General features: G+C 38.1%; 1 long non-coding RNA gene across 2 annotated transcripts in view; it reads right to left on the bottom strand.

Moving 5' to 3' along the window:
- LOC308072147 overlaps positions 1 to 19,277 on the bottom strand; it is a 41,677-nt gene extending 22,400 nt beyond the window's left edge. For both annotated transcript variants that reach the window (XR_013931547.1, XR_013931548.1), the window contains exon 1: positions 1,974 to 19,277. This is a non-coding gene — a long non-coding RNA (uncharacterized lncRNA). The remainder of the gene's footprint in view (positions 1 to 1,973) is intronic.
- Positions 19,278 to 19,320: the final 43 nt, after the last annotated feature.

Consider the following 19,320-nt stretch of genomic DNA (forward strand, 5'->3'; position numbering starts at 1 on the left):
CAATCCTTCTTCTGTGGCTAGTGCTGCCAAAACCCTAAGTGGAGCTCTGTTCCAAGATTTAGGCACTGATTTCAGGGAAGAGGTAAACCCATAGAAAGACAGAACTGAAGAGAAATATTAATAATCTTCAAATATATACAAGGTAACACAAGAGGGAACAGTTTCACAATGACTAGGACAGAAAAAATCATGCATCTAAGTAACAACAGTGTAGATTTAGGTTAGTCTTTAGCTTTAGGACAATTTCCAATAAAGATAAATTTTATAAGACCAATAATTAGACAACCTAATGAAAGAAATTACATAATAAACTGTAAAATAATTTTGTAGTGTACCAGTCCTACTGAACATCAATCAAATGAATAAGTTCAAATCACATCACGTGTAAACTACGGCATGAAGCTGCTTGTAGTGCAGTTGAACAAAGCTTGTGATTAAAAAGTAATGCAGAGATACAAATTGGGCAGTAGGTGTGTTTTAGTGTTTGTTAATAATATGTTAAAAAAGCTAAGACTACCCAGATCTTTCTGTTTCTGACTTTTTGTCTTCAGTTATTGCTTCAGGTTTTTCTCTATTATGCACTGACTGAAATTAGCTGAGTGGTTATTTGTGGAAGTGGAATCAGAGAAGTAAATAACTGAACTAGTGTAGCCAGTCCATAGGGAGAATTTCATTTTAGCTATCCTGTTACACAATTTTATGCTGTTTGCTTTTTTTTTCAGTATCTTTTCAATATAAATGCCCCCAGGATACCTGTGGAAATGTTAGCCTATCAGTCAGAGGAGCTGGAAAATTGAAAGGAAATCCAACTGAGAACAAATAAGTTTTCCAGAAAAGCACTCACAGATCAAGCTGGATATTAGTCACATATTCTTAGATAACCAACAAAGAAACAAACATTGAATAAATCAATAAATCAGTTTTTTATAGAAGTAAAAGGTACATGGTCCCCTTTCTCCATTTCTTGTATCACCTTTAAGTGTACGGTGGCTACAGTTTGAACTAAACACATTGAGGAGCTGAATAAGTTGCAAAAAGATGAGAAACTGAAGATGTTATTAGCATGCTCTGTTTTTGAGAGATCTAAAAATGTAGCAAGGAAATTAAGTTAATTGAATCTGTTTATTGTAACAGTAGCCGAAAGCAAAGAAGATGTACTGATGTTAGATAATAATGTTTCATTTCTTTCCTGTCCTGAAAGGCGATATGTGTTAGAACTAATGCCTCTTGGCACAAGAGTTTGCTGGAATGTACTGGTTTAGCATGGATCAGTGATCTTAAAGCTTTCCAAAGTGGGTGCAAATGTCAGTCCACTGAGTAATGAGCACCGGGGAGGATTGTTCCCTACAGGATCTGTCTAAATAAATACAAAACTACTAGCTGTCAGTCTGAAAATAGGGTCAAAGGCTATTTTTTTCATCTGATTGCTTGTTTGTCAGGCAAACAAAACAATACATAAAAAATAAGGAAATGAGGAAATACCAACCAGCATACGGCAGAGTTTTATGAGACTGATCAGTGTATAGGAGCTGTTCCCAAACGGTCATGTGAAAATCATGAAAATTTCTTCCTTCCTTTCTCTCTTTCTTTCCCGGAAAGAAAACATTTTGTTACTGCATTGTGGATATGTTTCTGCACCAGTATTTGGACTAAGAGCGTTTTCAAAAAAGTATTTTGGGAGGATTTAAGGAATGTAACTGAATGACTGCTCATTTCTTGTGAATAGCAGATTACTCTATGCCAAAGAGTTTTGGGTGGGATTTTTACCCTGTAATCTGTAGAGACACAGAGGTCCATGCACTACTACTACCACCAAAGAAAGCAAGAAGAAATTGTAGACAGGCTTAAATGTAGAGTGCTGTACCTTCACTAAATGAATGCTAGAGGAAGAGAAGTTGAAAATATTTGAAAACCACTGAACTAAACAGTAGTCAAATAGTTTTAAAAAAATAAAGAGTTTGAGATATACTCACTAAGGAACCAGTTCATCTCCTACTATCTTCAATGACAGCTTGGATGGCTCCCTGGTCCAAAGCCCACGACAGTCAATGTGAGTCTTTCAGAGACTTCAGTGGACTTGGCTGTACTTGAATAATGAAGTCATTTTCTAAAATATAAATTTATTTGCAAGTAATTAATGTATAGAAGAAGAACTAAATTAATCAAATGCTTTGCTGTAAATAATTTGCCCTAAATCCAGTGCTTACCTGATTTCCCTCAAAACTTCTGTATAATATCTGCAAACCTACACTGTAAACTAAATAGAGTAAAACTGAATTCCAGCATTCCATGGAGTTCTTTTTGAAGGTTTTATATGCTTCATATACACTATATTCATATTTAAAACAGCTGTTTAACATATGAGGATTTTACTACTTAGTTTACTTCTACCATTTTTCCATTAATAAATTCACCATATATGCAGGCTTATGAACAGACTAAAACAGACCCAAATGTTCTAAATACCCAGTCAGTACATTAATAAATGATAATAAAGAAAAGGAATTTTTTTTTCTATTCATGCTAGCTGCAAAGGTACAAGAGAAACAGACTGATACCATCCAATCTCACAGACCACAGGAATAAAAACATGTAAGCCTTCACCTAGCAAAATAAATAAATATATAAATAAATAAATAAAATAAAATCATGTGTTTTAAAAAAGAAAATACCAGAAGAAAATAATTAGAGACACAACTTTTCCTAGTTCTGGTCTTGCTCTATTCTCAGTGTCAGGTAATGCAGGTGTATTTCCTAAAACAAAAGCACACCCTAAGATTTTCAAATGTACCTAGGGATCACCTCGGCTCTACAGAAACCAGCTGCATGATGTCTCCATTCAAACATATAAAACTGAAGGCACCAAAAGCTACTACTCTTTTAAGAAACACTGGGTCATAAAAATGGCTGCTTTCAGGTTCATAGTTAATATCAAGCCTAACAACCAAACTTTATACAGTTCAGAGAGCCTGCAAACCTTTGCTGCCAGCACAGACACACTCACCCTTTCTACTTAGCCCCAACGGCAAGCTGCAAGTCTGCTCCGGGTGGAGATGACAAACAGATGAGTTCCCACACTTGTATGCATTTGGGTTCTTTTGGGCAATTTTAGATGAATTCAGAGGTCACTGGAAAGTGAACCCTGACAGGATGGAATGCTTAAATTACAAGGAAAAAAGCAAACAAACTTGACCTCCACTCTTCATGATGGCTCTGACAATTGTGATTTTTTTTTTAAAAAAAGGGAAATTACTGAATGTTTGATAGGAAAAAGCATCTCATTGTGCAATATAGTATTCTATCTCTCTGTGAAACAGGGAGATTAAAATCCAATGTATCTTTCAGTTTTCCTAATTCTCTTCTCCCCAAAAAATTCATGGACAAGCGTGGTGCACACTAAGCATTCCAATTGCTTTTGAAAGGAGCATTTTGCTAGTGGAAAATGTGCTGTCTCTTTGATTGTAAATGTAGTTGATTGTGAGGAGAATGAAAGGATGACCTATGACATGACCTGCTAGCGCAATAAGGTCATTTTTCCCCCCCTCCTCACACAAAAGATAAGAGGCTGACTGCTTACAAAGTGTTCTGGCAAACGGACAAATTAGGACTGCCTGGACTCCTGTTCCAGTCAGGCAAGTTATTCTAAGTGAAGATAAGTGAAAGTTTGAAATGTTTTGAGGAGGCGGCAGACTGTGAGCTTTCATTCCTTCCCCAAATGGATGGATTGTGAAGGAAGAGAGCTGTGGAAAAATGGCTGGTCCAGGAGTTTCAGGTTTCAGATTTGAATTTTCTGTAGCTGAGTGGTAGAGAGGAGGAGGGCAGGATGGCTATGCAGGTGCAATGTCAGACAGCACTGACAGAACAGCAAGGTTCAGTTTGACTCCCAGATTGATTATTTGTTTTCTGTGAAGCACCACACAAGGACAGACAGACAAAATCCTCCTTGGAGGTGCTGAGGCACAGGCCAGACCCTGGGTAAAATTCATACAACCACATTCCTATAGCATTGCATTTGAATAACACCTGCCCATTTGGGACAGCTCTGGCATCATGAAAATTCAACTTTATGGTTTTCAAATCCAAACTTGCATTGGCTGGCCAGGTCAGTGCACGGGCAAGTTTCTGTCCATGTGTGTCCAGATTTATAGACATACCCTTCATCTACTTTCAGACCAACATTTCAAGCTCTGTATGAGTCGGGGAAACTATTTTCATATCTTGTGGTGTGTTAAGAGATAAAACTATCTGTGAGTGAGAAATATTCAGATAAGATTGTGCTGTTCATTTATACACTTCGCTGAAAAACTGACGCTTTTTAGCAAAACTAGGGTCAGGTTTCACTTGAGTCCTAAGTGAGTCTATGGGTTGGGTGAAAGTTCCCCGGTTCCAACAAATAAACAGCCTAAAGCTCAATCGTTTTAGCACAGAATTGCTTTGAGATTTGGGGTTTGAACCCTAACCCTCAGTGCAGAATTCCTGAGTATGAACTCATTCAAATCAAAGCCAAAACAAAGGTTTTCATGAAACTCAGGAAGCCTGAAACACCAACTTTCTTAGCACTGCTACAAAGTGAGCTCCAGAAAACCACAGAAAAGGCCAAACACCACAAAAAAATTAAACAGATGGAAAATGTCATTTTCTGGAAATGCTTATTTCTTCCTACAGAACTGGCAGGTTCTCTAATTTCTGTTTGATCTGTTTCAGAAATATACAATATCAGTAAAGTTCCACCTAAAGTTTACCCGGTGCACACCTGGTACCAGCTGCAAATCAAGGAACTATTATACCGAAAGCAGAATCTTAATCACCCACCATAGGATGACAGGCCAGATATATGTTTTCAACACATTCATGGAAAACTAGCAAATGTGGTGCTTGTGTGATTTCACTTCACAAACATTTTGTTGTTGTTGTTGGATATGGAATATTCTTGGGAAGTTCTGGAAAACTTGCAAAATGAGACATGTATCCCAGCATTGCCCTGATGAACCAGATTTGCACCATCTGACAGAATGTTGCTGTCAATTCATTCGGGCTCTGGTCCAGAGGAATCTTCAAGCAAGTATTTGACTTGAAGCGTGGCAGCAATCTTGTCCAAGGCTTCATATGTTTTAAATGAAGAACTTTCTGTAGCCCTTCACAGAGGCTGGAGCTACGTTAAGAGATAAGCAAGAGGTAAACCTGAAGCTCACTCTTGCGTAAAATACAAGCACAGGCCTTTCCTTTTTAGTACTTTTCTCAGTAATCAAAACGAGCATATAAATTAACTTAGCCCTGTCAAAATCAAATACGTGGCATAAAATAAGCAACAAGAATGATTCTGCCACCCCACACCACACGCAGTTCCCATTCTCTTTTGGTGGAAACTGTGGGGAAATTCAGTCCTGTGTATCTGTCAAGCCAAGTCTTCATCTGTGACCAGAACAATGAAGGCAGAGAATCTGGAGATCATTTCCCTCAACACTGTCTTGAACATGCTGATATTATCATGATGCTGTAGAGCATCCATACCTCCTATGTCATGATTATATCGCTAAAATATGTGGGCATATCTGCACAGTGATTCACCATTAGTTTAAAATGAGTAAAGTCAAATAGAAACTTTTATTACCTCTTGTTTTAGAATATAACAGAAAATACTTGACATCTGGTCTCTTTTAATAGCATCTGGAGTTGTGTCTAAGCAGATACTGGAAATTCAGTTTCTTCAATTGCATTTGAATTTCAGTATGTGTTATTTTAGCAGAGACACAAACTTTTCATTTTAGAACTAGTTAAACTTACAAAGCAAGAAGAAAGACACTCTCTAGAGCTCCTTTGGTTAAAATCCATGTCTGTATATTGTACACCCTTTGATCTCTGGACAACAAAGAGCAACTCCAACTTGGAGGCAGGATAAGATGGAGAAGCTGAGGAAATAAAACTTTCATTGAAAGGGACCCTCAGCTGTCATTCAACCCCAAAGTGGGACACTTCCTACTACCTTTTCAGATTGCTTTTTGATTCCTAGTTGGCTTTCATTTATCTTTCAGGGGAAAAAAACTTACCAGCAGTTCTGACATGTTTCAGATGAGCCATTCCACCGTTCTACAGCCTCCAGTCAGCATTATCTTCTAACTTCCAGCAATCATTTGGAGAGCCTCCTATTGCTGGTGTGTAACTGCTCCTGATGGGTACAGAATTATATGTGTTAGGGTTCACTGGCAGAGAGACTGTACAAGTCCAATAGATCTCATGTCTAGTGCGTGGTCATGGGCTTGCACTCTCAAATACTTTTGCTATCTTCAGTGTAACTAGTAACATGAATTACATGAATAAAAATTCACAGAATCTGACTCATCAGGAATACATGAGGGGTTTTGCGGGGACTGAGTCATAGCTCAGCAATCAGCAATTTGTTTGGATATAGTATGAAATTCAGAAAGCAATTATGTTTTAGGCACTAGAAGGAACAGAGATCTTTGTAGTTACCACCTGTCAGCTGCAGCATAGCATCAATACTCTCAAACTGATGGAGCTGGAGGCAGAAAGACCAAGATTAAAACTCATTGACTTTGAAGCTGCATTGCATCAGTTTACAACTGGGACAGACTTAAGACAGATATGGCCAGTAACCAACAGTTACTGCAGATCTGCTGCCAGGCAGTAACTTATTAAGTCGCTATAACTCAGCTGTCTGTCTGAACCCTAGCACATTCAGTTAATGAACACTCGGTAATTTTTTTTAACCATGCTGAGATTTCTATTAGAAGCATGCGATTTGGGTTTTTGAACACGGCTGCTGGGCTTTGGAAAAAGGGGAGGAAATCTTTTAACTTTTTCTCATGCATAGAGAAAAATCAGGGTTTAGAGTTTCTTCTTGTTTTTCTGATTACTATCAAATGGCTTCCACACTCACTTTCCAAAAGGCATTTATCCTCAGTTCATTGCAGATACTGTTACTATTAAGCAAGGAAAACAACGAGTTCCAGGGGCACCTTGACTCTGTTCTAGCTGCCCAAATATTGCTAACGCACCAAGTGCAAAATAAGGGGTTTAGAACATTTAACATGTGGCGACAGAACTGAATATTTGCAAGTATATTGGTGCACTGAAAGAACATCAACAGCAATAGGATAAGCTGTATCTCTACTTGTTGGGCCATATTCTGCTGCCTGTTTTCAATGCAGTTACCCAGCGAAATCAGCTGAGTGACTCCAGATTTATATTCATGTAATGGAAAGCAGAATCTGACTCACCATATGGAATCCATTTAGAAAGAAGTCTAGTTGTGAGTTTTATCTACAGCTTATTGAATTGTTCATTTTTCTTATTCCTATTTTCTTGGGCTTGTTGCAGGTTGATAAGCAATCTGAATGCCTGCTGAGGACTAAAGTTACTATTAAACATCTGAAAGTAAAGGTACCTAGAGGAACAGACAGCCTATCCCATTTCCAAAACACCATCCAAGTTTCTTTTTGTTGTTACCACACAGAACTCTGACCCAAACCATCATCAGCCTGAAGGGAAAGCGCGAGAGTATAAATAAGTTATAAAAGAGTATTTACTTCTTGAATAACCTATTCAGGACCTGCTGTATGTTTATACAATCACGATTGTTGCAGAATGGGAGGAATTCTGCTCCTCGGGCTGAATACTCTGCAGCCCTCAAACGATGTGCTCAGCGGCTCCCAGGCGGTGCAGCCCCTGCTCCCAGGGGTGGCCGCACGTCTGGATTTCTTCCACAGCTACAGCACCGGGTTCACCCCAGACCCCATGCCTGTCACATGGGTCACAGTGGACACAACAGGCTGACAAATCAGTGTGGCTCCCTTCTTACTGAGGATGCTCGCAGGCATTCAAAGAGAAATCTTGTGACACTAAATGTCAGCTGGATTGCCACATCAGGGTTTGTCTTTACTGGGTTTCTCTGTTTTGACAGCTTTGGAAACAGAGAACAAAACAAAGATCTACGAAATTCTGGCCCATCCATGGGCACAGGATTTGTGCTGCCTCTTTCAGTGGAAGGCCTGGGATAGGGCTCATGGCATCATTTGAGCCGTAACTGTATTTTTTTCCAGAGGAAGAGAGAGTATGCCTATCTGGAAAATCATTTTGAACCTATGCACTTAAGATACAATTAAACATTTCATTAATTCCTTCTTAAAATATACAGATGTAGTGTTTTAATTTGAAAGGTGGACTTGATTCTAAAACATAATGGGTTTTTGAGGTATAATCTTCAGTTATGTGAGGGTTTTGTACATAATAAAGGAATAGATAAAGTCAGTAATACAAACTACTGGACCATAACTGAACGTTCAATAATGTTATACTTGGAAAGTGCTGTCTTAGGGTGGTGAGACACTGGAAAATGTTGTTCAGAGAAGCTGTGGATGTTCCATCTGTGGAAGTGTTCAAGGCCAGGCTGGATGGAGCTTTGAGCAACCTGGTCTAGTGGAAGGTGTCCCTGCCCGCAGCAGGGGGTGGAACTAGATGATCTTTAAGGTCTCTTCCTATCCAGACTATTCCATGATTCTATGATTCTGTGATTCTTAGGGTTTGATACACCTATTATTCAATGAAAGCAAAATAATCTTCCTTGCACAAGCAAACAAGAAACATAATAAATAACAATTTCAACAGTTGGACATCTTTTAGCAGTGCAGCCTCCTACAAGATTAAAAAGAGAAAAAGCAAGTAAAAACTTTTCAGCTTTCATAAAATTGTGAAACTTTCCAGAAATTACTTGGAGATGGACAAAGCCAGTCCTGTGCTAATATTTAAACATGGTGAATGAAATAAAGTAGAAATGTCTGAATAAGTAGAAAGATCTGAATAATTGGCATCGTACATTACAGATAAAGGAGCTAAGGAAAACTATTTAATTAGTGACAACTAGTTAAAGGAAAAGCCTAATCCTAATACCCTCTTTTAAACAGAGAGGCTAGAAGCAACAGGTTTGGCTGATAAAGGTAATATCAGTGTAATATAGCAAGATTTATGAAAGCCATTTTATGTTAATACTCAGTGACATTTTGAACAAGAAATGAGCACTCTGCTAAATTTAAACAGCTTTATGAAATAGCCTGAAGCTAGACAACTGAATAGGTCTCCCAAGAGAAATGAGAAAAGGAAAATAAATTCTTAGTTCTAAAGAGATGAAATAGCTTGAGCAGTCATATCCCTGACTGCTTACTTGATGAGAAAGTTGAAGATGACACTGAAAGCCGATCCTCAGGAAACCAGGTCACAGATACAGTCACCTGGGCTGCTATGTGAAAAAGGCATGGCTATAAATCTGAGTTCCAGCATGGCCAAATGCAGGACACCCAGCTATGCACAGTGAATGCTGCCAAGTCAGCAGACTACACCTGACATGTTGTGGCTCTGGAAATGCTTGGGATCTGGAGGTGTCCATAATGCCATGCTACAGCTGAAGGAGTTAATTTATCTGACGATTCGATGAATAAATATGATACTAATGAACAGAACAAGGAAAGTCTCCATACAGTTACTTTTGGAGCTGTGTCCAGCTCTGTACTGAGTACTAAGGAACCATGAAGTGTGCAGAAAATACTTGGAAAAATGAAACAAAGGATTGAAATGTTTGCCTCATACTGAAACACTCAGGAACTCACAGATTCCTGCGTCAAGGAGAATATAAAAGAGTCACTTGCTTAGCAACGCAAATGTTGTAATTCTTCAGAGTTGCAAAAGATCAAATTATAAGAAGCTTAACTGTCTGAGCACTGGAGCTAGACAAATTCTGTACAGTGACTGATTAGCCACTAGGACAGCTTAATAAGGTTATAGTGAATTCCCATCATAGGTCATTTAAAATCAGGACTAGAATGTTTTCTAAATCAGATGCTTTTTTTGGAATGAGAAATAACTTATGCAAGTCCTATGTCTAAGTTATGCTGGAGGTCAGACTAAATGATTATACTCCCTCCATCTGGTTTCACAGTCTTCAAGCAAAAGTCTCAGAATAAGCTTCTGAAGGAAAGGAGCTGGCCTCCTAACACGTCTAGCTAGTATTTATTTTGAAAAGTATTTGGTCCTGATTGACAAAGTGCATTTTTCAATGTTAGTCTGCAGCATACTTTTTTTTTTTTTTTTAACTCTTACTACTAGAATTTAACAACCAGCTTTTATTAGGTTTTATTGTCTTCAGCAGGAATACTTCAGTTGTTAAGAAGAAGCTGTATTCTGAGCAGCTGGTAAATTAAATTTCCTTATAAAAGAAGTTTAGGACTGAGAGGAATAGACTTTGTGCAAGATTAAATTAACGTAACTATTAACTTCCAAAAAGAAAGATGTAAAGGACAATGCCATAATGTGTATCAAGTCACTTGTCTCAGTTCCAGAACTAATTACTATTACAAATATTGACTCAGAACATCCTGCCAGTAATCCAACAAGATGTCTCTTACTAAATTCTCTGTTGAATGAGTCCCAGCCTCAGAGCTATGTGAGACTGTCGTACTGATGTTTATATAGACCTCAGGCCAGAGCAAGTGATTAGCTCTGGCTGCTTTCACTGCTTTAGCAATGCAGGGTATCTGTAAACTGGACTCATGGACTACATTTACTGAGTTTATTTATCTCATCGGTGAATTTGTTGTAGGTTACAGAGGCCTTTATTCTATGAATTTCCAGCTCTCAGAGTTTTCAGATTTATCTTTTCTTAACACAGATGAAGGGGCGAAATAGTGAATAATGGATTGGTGGTTTTTCTTTTAGCAAGTTTTTTCAGCACTGCAAGTCCTTGTTAAAAAGTTTAGCAAAGCAAAATGAAGCTATGTTAGAAGATAATTCTGTCAGGCTGTGAAACTCCTCTTCCCCACACTTTATGACCTAGGTTCCTCTAAACCTCAGAAATTTTCTTTGAAATCAGACTTCTCTGAAATCAGACCTTTTCTTTCTTTTGGGGAAAAATTGGGGAATTGTCTCATTTATTCTCATTTGGTACCAGTGTCAGGACACTTTATTAGTATCTTACATTTCTCCATCTTCTGGATAACATTGGAATACAGAGACTAAAAATGCAGCCTAAGGAATACAAAATCTAGACCAGGTTTGGCAACATCTCAGACCAAGAAAAAAAAAAAAAAAAAAACATGACAGAAAAATATCTACAAAAGTCAAAACACTTAATCAGGACATTTCTAAAATCACATGCTTTGGCTTTTCTTCTTCAAATGATTTTTTTTCAGTTAAACTGACCTAAATCTTTTAAGTAGAGTCAAAAAAAAGGGAGTTAAGTAATACTTCAGACAGAGTTTCTACATGTTAAAATTGTTGGATACCTTAAAATTTTCTCCATTCCTTTTTCCTCATTCTTTTTTTTTTTTCATAATGCAGCTATAGAATGGAATAATCCATTATTCATATGCAAGGCTAGAATTCCTCCTCTAAACCTCTGCTATTATTTTTTCTAGAATACTTTAAATAAGGATTTGAATTCCACACAATCAAACGGGGAAGGTTCATGTCTTCAGTTAAGTGCACATTCCTAAAACTGTGGGTGATAATTGCAGTGAAGTGTAGGGTGTACTGCATGATGAAAAAACATCAGATACCATTCCTTCTGAAAGACTGAGTTTGCCAGTTTAACTTAGAGGAAACAAAAGTCAGTGTCTAACCCTTGTGGATCCATCTGCTCTGGTACATATTAGCGACCATTAAAGATGCTGAGGGTTAAAAAACGGCACATCAGTATGGAACATACATAATAGTGCATCTGCAGCACTACTTTTCCTTGCCTAACAAGAACTGCATATTAGGCTATGTAACACTGCCTGCTTTCAAAGGCATGAACCCTTCTGCTATGCTAACTTAGCTTTTAGAAATGTCAATCTTCTCTGGAACGGAATTCTGTAACTACACTTTAGACACAAATGTTTAATGTTACATAAAGTCAATTTCTGGAAAGTAAATGCAAACTCTAATTTTGGCTTAATTTATTATATTTCTTACTTTTTTCTGTGAGAGGAGTCTTCTCTTTTTTTCCATAGATAGTATAGGATCATCTTAATTAATTAATATTTTTCATAAGAGAATGTTTAATCAACTAAAATAACTACTGATTATTTTAGTGATGGGAAGTCGTTAACTGGGCTCACATGGGCAGGTATATTTGGGGTTGACTGCATAGTCTGTGGAAAAAGATACTTCTACTCTTTTGGAAATCTGCTACTAACCACATTTTTGAAACTTCTCTTAAACAAAAATAGTCACGTCTGTGCAAGATGCTTATTAGTTTTCTTGAAGGACCCTACAGGATGAATCTAATACTACTTTCCCAGTGGGAAAAGAAGATGAGAAAGGAATAAGAAATTTTGTCCTATATACCAAACCTGGTGATGAACACGCTGAGTGTTTGTGCAACATTTGCTTTGAATGTGAATTCAGCAAAGAAACACAAGGGTCTGCAGCACAGTTCTGTTGGGAGGGTAGTGTGTGGTACCCCTTTGAGTTAGAAATTACTCTTTTCTGAGCAGTCATATATGTCTATTGGGAGCAAAACATCATTCTGCATTACGTCTGAGATGGAGGAATAAGACCCAGGAAAAAGACTGAATGGTATGCCAATAAAAGGCAGTTCATTTTCTTTGTATTGGCAATATAGAATTTGAACTTCACTCATCTTTTCATCAAATTAGCAGTGGAGCAGACAGTAGACAATTTATCATGTAGACCATCTTACTTCTGACACCTAAAATTCACATTGTCCAAATTCAGCACTTTATTTTGGCAAGTTGTTATACTCTCAGATTTTAGGTTTTTACTTCTTGGATGAACCAGAGTACAGTAATTCAGGAAGTGATATTTTGAATCATCCAGTACAAGAAATGAGGCCACTTTCTCATACACTATTGCAACCATCCAAAGCTGTTCCTTTCATAGTCTAAAAGAAAGGGGAAGGAATGCAAAAATATTCGGACATAATTGCCAGCAAAGGCCACATATTTTGTATTTCATTTTTCACTCTATTTTAGTGTTCAATTTTCCCAAGGTCTGAAGCATTTCATTTAATAAGTTGTTAATAATTTTGGAAACAACACCAGAACCCATCTCCTTGCCAAGGAGACAGGCCTGTTTTGATACCTTATTAATGAATAGCACCTTCAGTCTCGACTATTGCTAACTCTTGTAATGCTAAATTGGCATCATTATAACGTTCGTAGGTCTTTTCTTTCCAGACCAAAAGAATGAAAGATTTTATCAAGGCATGAAGTACATTCCAGCGATATGGACAATTCCTCTGTTGCTGAAAGTGTAGCTTTAAAAATCTATAGATCCTACTTATGAACAAAAAATTCCTTATACAGCTGTATTGTGTTGTTTCCACATTTGTTTAAACACAGGAGTCTGGCTAAGGAATATACAAACGATTCATAAAAACACGCCTATGTTACACATGTGTGAACCACATGGAGAGGAGCATGTGGATTTCAAACTCAGGGCATGGGTTTCCCTTTTTATAACTATCCGAAGTAAGAATATTCTAAGTAGGGAAGTTTTTTCAATAACATTTTTGAAACCTTAACCTCACAGGGTATCAAAAATGCCTCTCATGAGATATGAGCCACACATATTACAGACAGCTGTTTGGAAAAGTTAACACCCGCCTGAAAAAGCAGAAGGGATGAAGTCTCTGTAGCTCATTCCTTTCAGTAAGCGAGAACCATATCTGGAAGAGTGAACAGAGGTATCGTCTATTTACCTCCATTAAGTGCACTTTACATTCCTGATCCAAATGTAAAAGTTAGGTTATTCCATTGACAACACACTATATAAAGTCACCCAGGAGATAGTTCACATAGTCACTGGCAGTGATGAGGATCCGCATTTTCATAAATGGAAACATTGGATTTAAGCCTCATTTCAGTGAAATCAGCGCAGGGCTTTCCACTGTCTTTGGAAAGCATTGGGTTAACCTGTCTGCAGGATTCTTGCACCAATGTTACATCACCTTTCAGACTAGTGGTAACAGCTTATATCTAAAAAGGCGCTTGTTATTGCCCAGAGAGGCAGCGTACAGTTGCTGACTAATATTTTTACTCTTATAAGCCAGGATGTAAGATTACTCTGTTTGTCAGTCACACAAGCACACAAGGACATAAGCTCCAACACAGCTATGCTCAGTGCTCAGCCAATACGAGAGTCAAATGAAGTTCTATCCTGCTTCACACACAGACTCTGTTGAGGCTTTCCTCAAGCCACTTGACTCCTAATTTAATGTGTAAATCATCTCAATTTCTTAATTTCTCTGTGTGTGTGTGTGTGAACTGAATTACTCTGGGTAGTGCTGTATCTGCGTTTGTGTATTCCACAGCACAATAACAAAAGGCATCTGGATGTTAGCTGTGGCTCAAATGGGAGTTCTGCATCTGCTCTTAGGACCTGACAAGGTCTTTCACAAGCAGGCGTCCAGTGAACACTGGAAGGCTGTTCCTTGTGCTGCCATATTTTCTCCAGTGCTTTGTTATAGAGTGTTACATCTAAGAGTGAAGAATTATTATTTTTATGTCAATCCAGGCTATTTTATAAAATGCTTCTTGGCTTTGCACTCTACTTTTGCTTTTATGAAACTGCTGTACCACAGTTCAGTACACAGAAAGCTCATTTTGGAGGAGGTGTAAACTTAAATTCAGAGAGCATTAACGGTAGATTTGTTTCAATTATTTCAAAGGCAGCAAAAGGAAGCCTTCACAGGTTCAGATACTGTGTTAATGAGAACAGTAAAGAGCCTGTAGTGAAAAAAAAAAAAAGGGGAAGATGGAAAAGAAAGCAGGAAAGATAGAAGGAGAAGGAGCAGCAATAGGTTTTGATAGACAAGGAAAAAGAAAAACTCCACTGTTTTCAGGTAGCATAAAATGAGAGTCCTTCCCAGTGATCTCAATATTTTTGTTATAAACAAATAAAATGAGGTACGATTATTTTAAGGTATCAACAATGTAGGCTCCAGCCCCAAGTCCATCTTTACACACTGTTGATGGAAGGTCAGGGAGAGGAATATGGAAGGACATAATGGGCAGGTCATCACAGAAAAATGAGGGCTAAAGTAATGTCTCATATTTCCTTATGAGAAACCCACAGCATGGTGCAAATAAAGTAAAGCAGTACTCTAGCAGTCAGAATATTGACAAATAGTAACCCTGGGGATTTCTGCTTTGGGACTGAGAACTGTGATAGCTATTGACAAAAAAATGAGATTTATCTGGAGACCAGTAGGTGCGGCTGTGGAAAACAACCATCCTGAGAGAAAGCCTTAAATCACTTGGCACTTTGAGGCCAGGATAGCTGAAGTGGTGGCTGATCCCCTGTGCCAGAGCTACCCTGCTCTGCATCCTCAGACAGGAGACTGAGCGTGCTCCAGTGGGGACATTGAAAGTGCAAGCCACATATGTAACTGTTATCATGGAAAGTATATATTCCCATTGGCCCCACAGTCAGATACTCTGAAGCCATGGAAAATGACACAAAAGATAAGCCATACACCTCTTTGTTCATTCCACTTGTTTCAATTGTTGTCTGGTCTGCTCCACAAGGTCTTTATCAGAGCCATTTGTACAAAAGGCATCAGTCTGCTTCTGATAAGTATTGCTGATATCATTACTGCTGAAGGATTGCTAGGGGAATTTATTTCTGAACAATGAACAATGGACCATCAACAGCATGTAATCAGTGATTTATCCACTTATCTATTAAGATACTTAGTTAAATTTAGAGTCCTGCCACCTGTTTGTATTTGAATCACAATTCCATCTGGTCATAAATACACAAGAGCTTGGAGTGGTGGAGTACTCTGGATCCCAATGCCTTGAACACAGGAGGTCTCAGGACTCAGCAGAGCTTAGCAAGCTGGAAAAACACTGGTTCACCCTCTCAGGCTTCGCACCACCTGCAGTGGAGAGCCAAGCAGCAGAGGGAATCCTGGGATCATTACTCATTTTAACAGTATTAAATTTTTATAGCACAAAATGCTGAATCAGAACAACATCAGTGCATACCTGATAGCAGAAATACTGTTTTGACTTGAATGCTAACAGAGCAAGCAGAAAGAATTTCCTTGGCCTCAGAGGGAGGGGAGATGAGGAAGCAGATCAGATCTTGTGTTTGTTGAAGGAGAATTAAAGAGAAAACATCTCTGCCAGGCTCTTCGTGATGGACAAGTATGATATTATCTCAAATACACCAAAGTCACAGGCACACTGAGATTCATAAAAGGTTATTGCTCTCCATCTGACTGTTTTTGAAAACTGTACCTGCAATGTCATCAATGAAAAAAATATTTTTGTCTGTTCTTTACTAGCTGTTACAATTTTGAAGAAAATAAAATTGTACTAGAAATTTCCACTGAGATTTTTAAGATGATGTGCCACTTGGTTTCCAAGACTTGCATCAGAAACATCTGGCAGAAAAGGTTACTTCTTGATCTGTATTTGTAAAAAAATTCCCATCCAACCCTCTTCATTAATCTTCAGAGACATTAGTGTTGGCAATAGTTCATTTAATGTATTTCAAAACTAAAAGTTGAAGAATGATCGGTGGGAGATTGTTTTGTTGATAATTACACAGTGTCAATAATAGCTCTATAGCTAAAGCTGTTGTAATAAACCTGGGGTTTGGCTTCTCTTAATTATCCAGGGTAACACAGTTCACTAAGCATGTCACTTGGCACAACTCCTTGCAAAGCAGAATTTTCCTGAAAAGTTTGTTTATAAAAGAGGTAGGGAAAAAAAGCAGGGCTGAAAGTGAAAGACCCAAAGCTGGCAAGCACAATTGCCCATTGACGTCCCAGCCCTAATCTTACACTGAACAGCTGAGGTATCGCTAGATGAAGCCATCCAGTTTAGAGTCAGGAGACTGCCTGGCTTGATGGTGAGACACAACGCTTTCCCACAGTGCCTGGCTCTGAGCTGGGGAGCCATAAGGGACAAGTGCAACCTGGAACTACAGCATTTTGTGGAAGTCTCGTGGGTGCCCAAGATGATTTCCCTGCAGCAGGTCCAAGCTTTAATGCCAGACAATAAAAAAATTTCCAATCCATCCTGAATGTACTGTGAATATTTTTGTTGAGTTCACTGAGGTTTGATGTTGGCCCATTAAATATGATGAAAATGAACCTACTACTACCTGTGATAGCCAGGTTTTTTAAAAAACCACATTTTACTTCTCTGTTACTTAGCACTGCTGTGCTTACTAGCTAAAATACACTCATTGCATGAACAAGTGTAAGAGCAAATAAAACCTTTAAACTTCGCCTTTGTTCTCAAGAGATCACCTTGTACTGCCTGCGTTTAGAGATGTTTAATTAAAAATAAATGTGTCGGTGTTTAAGAGAGCACTCCGATCTTATTATCCATAGAGCTAGCTGCATGGACATAAGACTTATATAAATGCATCCTCCCTCTGAAAGGTTTTTCATTCTTTTTCATTTGAACTCTTTTCAATTACTCATTGACTGCAGTTGCATGATAAAACAGACATTTATACATGTCATCAGTTTGCCTGAATAGTAAAAAATCTTTAGGAACAACAACAACAACAAAAAGTAGGAATGTTGTAAGAACATTTCTGAATTTCACCCTTAATTTTTATATGGGACATTTTCATATTTAAGCAACTTCAACCACTGTACCCAGGTGAATTTTGAATGTGAAATTTTACTGCAGTAAATTTTGGAAAAAATTTATGAGCTTATTGAGTTTAGTATTAAATTACCTTCTATATGCATTAAATGGGTCCTAGCGACAGGCAAATGAATTGAAAATAAAGGGTGTCTACCCAGAATCAAAGATGTGCATCTGATTTCGGGGTTTTAAAAATCTAAGCAGTTTGAAGTAATACTGAGTTTGCAAGGAAACTACAGCTATTTCTAATTATTACTGTGTCTGACAGGATGCATATGTTTATGCAATAATCTATGCACAACATGAAAAAGTTCTTTTTACTGTTTTTGAAACAGTGTTTACATCAAAGTAAGACATATGTGTGATAAAAGAACAAAGCAGAAATCCCTAGTTGCTAGTCCTATTTGAGAACTATATATAGGATATTTACAACATTTTTTGGTGCAGTACAGCTCTGTGTGTCAGGATGATTAATTAACAGACAAAAAGTTAAAGGACCGTGAAGGGCCAAGGAAGATATAGTGTCTCCTAAACTATCAGGATAGCTAGAAAAGAACACTAGGATTTGTCAGGGACTTGCTGCAAAGTTTTATTGTTACTCAAAAGGCACCTGGGCCCAAAGCATCAAGTGGAAGCAATTTAACAAATCAAAGGAGATAAACTATGTGAAAAAATTATTCATAACTGGTTTACTCAAAGGGCTTGTAACAGGTTTTGGAGCTTTCATCCTAGCCCAATTAACAGTGAGCAAGACTAAGTCTCATCAGGAATAAACTGAGCAGATGTTCCCATCACAAAGTCACCACTACAGCTGACACCAATTGACTTTCTCGTTGGTCATGTCAACAAAGAGCCAATGATTACATGACTATGAAATATTGTCCTTCCAGAAAGGCTTTAGGGTAGCTGAAGAATGATGTCTAGACTGTGTCTAAACTGGGAACAGACATTGCTTAGGCTCCTGTTCGAATAACTGTAATTGGCCTGATTCTGTTATTGGACACAGATATTGTAAATCAGGATTGCTGATTTACAGCAGCTTTGATGCCATTCATGGAAATGGTTCAATATAAAATTTGTGGATGGGCTGGGTTGGGTCACTGGGTACAGGAGGTGTTCACCATTTTTCTCACCCAGTAAGCTGCACGCAGTGTCACCTGAGGAAGAAGAGGCTTCCCTGCTGTTCATCCCTCCTGTTCAGAGCTCAGCTGGTAAAGCTGTTGAGCGTCAAAAGAAGAGTCTGACCAAAATATTTTGTTGGCAAGTGGGAAATGCTTTGCTAATGAGCCTGCCAGTTCCTTGATGGAGTAAGACACACAAAAATGAACATGTACCCTCTTGCTCTCTAACAACTTGTAGTGAGCCATTCAGATATAAAATGGCATATTTTGAATTATCCTAATTTTCCTGCACTTTTTCTTTCATGTTTTACATACCTTCTATTAGTTCTATAATCAGAATAATATTTACTTAGCTAAAATGACATGGTGTAAGTGCGACTACTATGCCTGGAGATAACGTGAGCAAACATCAACATAAAATTTATAGGTACAGAAACATAAATAATTCTTTAATAAGCCTTTTCAATCTTAACATAATCAGTGGGAAACTAAATCAGTTGGTGTTGTGTACGCTCCCCCCCCCCCCCCCCCCCCCCCCAACTGTGGAAATATATAAACTCACAGCAGGATTGGTT

Source organism: Falco punctatus (genome assembly GCF_963210335.1).
Source record: "Falco punctatus genome assembly, chromosome: 12".
NCBI lineage: Eukaryota > Metazoa > Chordata > Aves > Falconiformes > Falconidae > Falco > Falco punctatus.